This window comes from Schizosaccharomyces japonicus, assembly GCF_000149845.2.
Source record: "Schizosaccharomyces japonicus yFS275 unplaced genomic scaffold supercont5.1, whole genome shotgun sequence".
In the NCBI taxonomy this organism is placed as follows: domain Eukaryota; kingdom Fungi; phylum Ascomycota; class Schizosaccharomycetes; order Schizosaccharomycetales; family Schizosaccharomycetaceae; genus Schizosaccharomyces; species Schizosaccharomyces japonicus.
The window spans coordinates 1787615-1791033 of NW_011627860.1; the positions used below are offsets into that span (position 1 = coordinate 1787615).

General features: G+C 45.8%; 2 non-coding genes across 2 annotated transcripts; both read right to left on the bottom strand.

Moving 5' to 3' along the window:
* Positions 1-2751: 2751 nt before the first annotated feature.
* SJAG_16032 lies at positions 2752-2842 on the bottom strand. The gene has a single exon. It is a non-coding gene; the product is annotated as a tRNA-Met (tRNA).
* A 5-nt stretch (positions 2843-2847) lies between these two features.
* Positions 2848-2947, bottom strand: SJAG_16033. Its single transcript has one exon. It is a non-coding gene; the product is annotated as a tRNA-Ser (tRNA).
* Positions 2948-3419: the final 472 nt, after the last annotated feature.

Below are 3419 nucleotides of genomic sequence, written 5' to 3' on the forward strand. Positions count from 1 at the left end.
GGGGCGGGGGTCACGCCCGCACCCGCAAGACCCATCAAACACAAAAAAAGACGTAAAAGATACCCCCCTGATCCATTTATCACAATTTCAAAATTATATTATATTTACAATATATAAATATCTTCTGTTTTTGTCTACTACCAAGAACACCAACATTAGGAGGACAAGGCCACAAACGGGGCATCATTGTCTGTCGCGAATCGCTCCGATATGATGAAGGAGGCGCAACCAGTGTCCAGCAAGGCCGTCGTTTTGACTCCTTCGACCGTGCATTCAACTACTGGTGTGCCGGCGATCTTCGGCGGCGGCGATCTCAGCGACATGGCGATCAGCGGCTCGGGGTCCTGCTGATCGCTCACTGGAGCGGGGGCTTGCTGTGGGGGCGAGACCACCACTTCTTCCCCACTGGATACGGTGGTAGAGTGAGGAACGACTGTTTCCATGGCAACAACTCCACCATGAAAATTTTCATTCCCACCACGGCGCACCATAAATTGCCCGACTGTTGTTGTTTTTGACGCAACAACAGTTTTGTTTTTGACCTTGACCGAGGTCTTTCTCTCATAGTAATTAAATTTCCCTTGTTTACTTTATTTCCCTTCGCGTAATTTTTAATAAAATTATATTCACTATCTACTTCCTGTTGCTGCTCTGCAACTTCTTCGTCTGAATCCGTGTTTTGTTCGACGTTTCTTGTGGTGACGTAATATTCGTTACCATATTCGTCGAATAAAATTTGGTTGGCACGGAGACGAGGACGGACCCCACGTTGACGAGGACGTCTGCGGGGGTAGTTGCATTGCGACGCCAGATGACCCAGGCGTTGGCAACGGAAGCAGCGCACCTCATTGGACGGAGGTGCCGCTGAGCGAATGCGCGAAGCATCCACGTGCATGGGATCGTCGATCTCAGGCGCACGTGGTGCGGGGAATAAGCCGAGGCCCTGGGTACCGGTAGTACGGGTCCATCGGGACGACCGAGGGGTCGCCGAGGGAAAGGGCAGCGCGGGCCGCGGCCTCGAACGTTTCAAAGCTCGTGGCCATAAGCCGGCGCCCCACGAGAGGGTCCGATCGGGCGATCAACTTGTTGATCAGCTGCCGATCAGTCAGGTTGAGCTGGTTCTGGAACGACCGGAGTCGCTCCACAAACTCCTGTACGGAACCTGATTGGTGCAGGTTCTCGTACTCCAGCTCTCTGCGGTGCGTCGCGTTAAACGGTGCAAACGCATTTCGCAGAGCTTCGCTAAAATCCTTCCAGGTGAAGGAAGCGAAAGACGACTCAGGGAAGCGAACGCAGAACCAATCCTGTGCTTCCCCGATAAGACGCATCCCCACAATTTCAGGGAGGAACTCGTCGCTCACCCGTAAGAACCGAATGCATCTTGTCATCTGGCTGATCCAAGACTCTAGGATCGCCAGATCGCGATCGCCCTTGTAGGTCGGCAGGCGATCTATGTCCGCAAGGGAGGGCCGCGGAGGTTCCGAGGGAACCTTATTGTGGCTTGGCACAGAAAAATTTGCCATCACCACCACCACAAAAGAAATTTAAAAAGAATAAAAATATAAAAAATAAAATAGAAACAAAATTTCTCTAGAGTAGTCCGACTCTAAGATCCGCGAGAAATTTTGAAAATTCAAAGTATCCGAGATAGCCCACGTAGAAAAATAAATTAGAAAATAAAATAAAATAAAATAGATTTTTTTTTTTTTTTTTTTTTTTGCAAAAATTAAAAATCCGAAAAAATAAAGATAACGAAGAACAACGGTTCTTCAAGTAGTCCAAAGAATTTACGCTCGTCTTCCCGACGGCACGCACGCTTTCCAGCGGTCAAAAAGGTAGAAACTTATTTAAGAAGCAAAACTGAAGTTTTGCCTCGCAACCAAATGTAAGGAACTCCTAATTTTGTATTTAAGAAAAGCTTGTTTTATTAGTAATAATTATAGAACTATTTATACCTTGTAGAATAAGGTATTCTAGAAGGTGTTGGAAAGTTTCAGCTTACGTAAGCAAAGCGTTATTGCAGGAAAAATAGTTTTTCCTGTTTTGCTTCGTAAGCCTGACCCCGAACATGGCGATTTACCTAGACAGTTCCATGTCCTAGGAATAAGCAAATCGCTGTGTCCTAGTGGTTTCATCGGGGATGTGTTTCCTCTGTGTTCGTTGCATGCCTGTTTTGAAATGAAACCAGGATAGCACATCGTAACGTGGCACGTTACACCCTCGCTGAAGATATGTAGAATAACTTCAATAATTATTACTAATTATTTGATGAGAAAGAGAAGAGAAGTGTTGCCGGCATCGCAATAGTACAAAAGACCCGACGTAACATTTAGATAGCTGTCGAAGAATAAACTGAACCGATCAATATACATTCAAGAAAGTATAACGTTCGCTAAGTCAAAGCTTCTTCAAGCTATAGCTGTAGCTATAGCAAGGTTTCGACACCAAGTGAAATGGGGTGGGGCGCGTTGACCGGGCGAAGAGGGTTGTATGGTGTAACGGGGCGAAGAGGGTTGTATGGTGTAACGGTTAGCACGCGAGATTCTGATTCTCGAGACCTGCGGAGCGCGCGTTTCTGTTTTGTGTGTGCGGAGCGCGCGTTTCTGTTTTTACTGTGCATCGCTGTACCTGTACCGTGTTTTGCTTTACTCCTTTCCGCTTACTTTTGCTTTTGCCGCGCCTCCTACCTTGCCTTGCACCGGCTGCATCTGCCCCGAGATGTGCGGCCGCTGCTTCAGACGAAGCAAAAAGTTGCGAGGCCAGGTTTCGATCCTGGGACCTACGGGTTGCGACGCTTCTCTGTTCGTATGAGCCCGTCGGAGTTCCACTCTCCTACCTCGCACACCCCGTCACCAGCAGGATTTGAACCTGCGCGGGCAGAGCCCATTAGATGCCACGAATACTTGCCTATTCGAGTCTAACTCCTTAACCACTCGGACATAGTGACTGTGCCGTGCTCTCTCTCTCCCCTATCCTTACATCCCCTTATACTCCTCAATCCATCATCGCCCTTCGCCTTTTTCCCTTGTCACGGAAGATTTAGTTTTAGAAAGTTATAGGTGAATGTGTATTGATCAGTTTATTGTTCGACAGCTATCTTAGTCCCACTTGTGGATTTGCGTTGCCTTACTTGGTTTCTTTTTTCGTCGGCTCCGCTGGTGCCGTTGATCTGTATACTATGGACAGCGCTGTCTGGAGCATAAAAAAAAGGGAAAAAGGAAAAAGGAAAAAGGAAAAAGGAAAAGCAGAATCAAGATAGAAATAAAGATAAAAAATAAAACAATAAAACATAACATAAAACATAAAACATAAAACATAAATAAACATAAACATAAGCATAAAGCATAAGCATTGATAAATAAATAAAATAAATAATAAAAATAAAGTAAGTAAGTAAGTAAGTAAATAAATAAATAAAA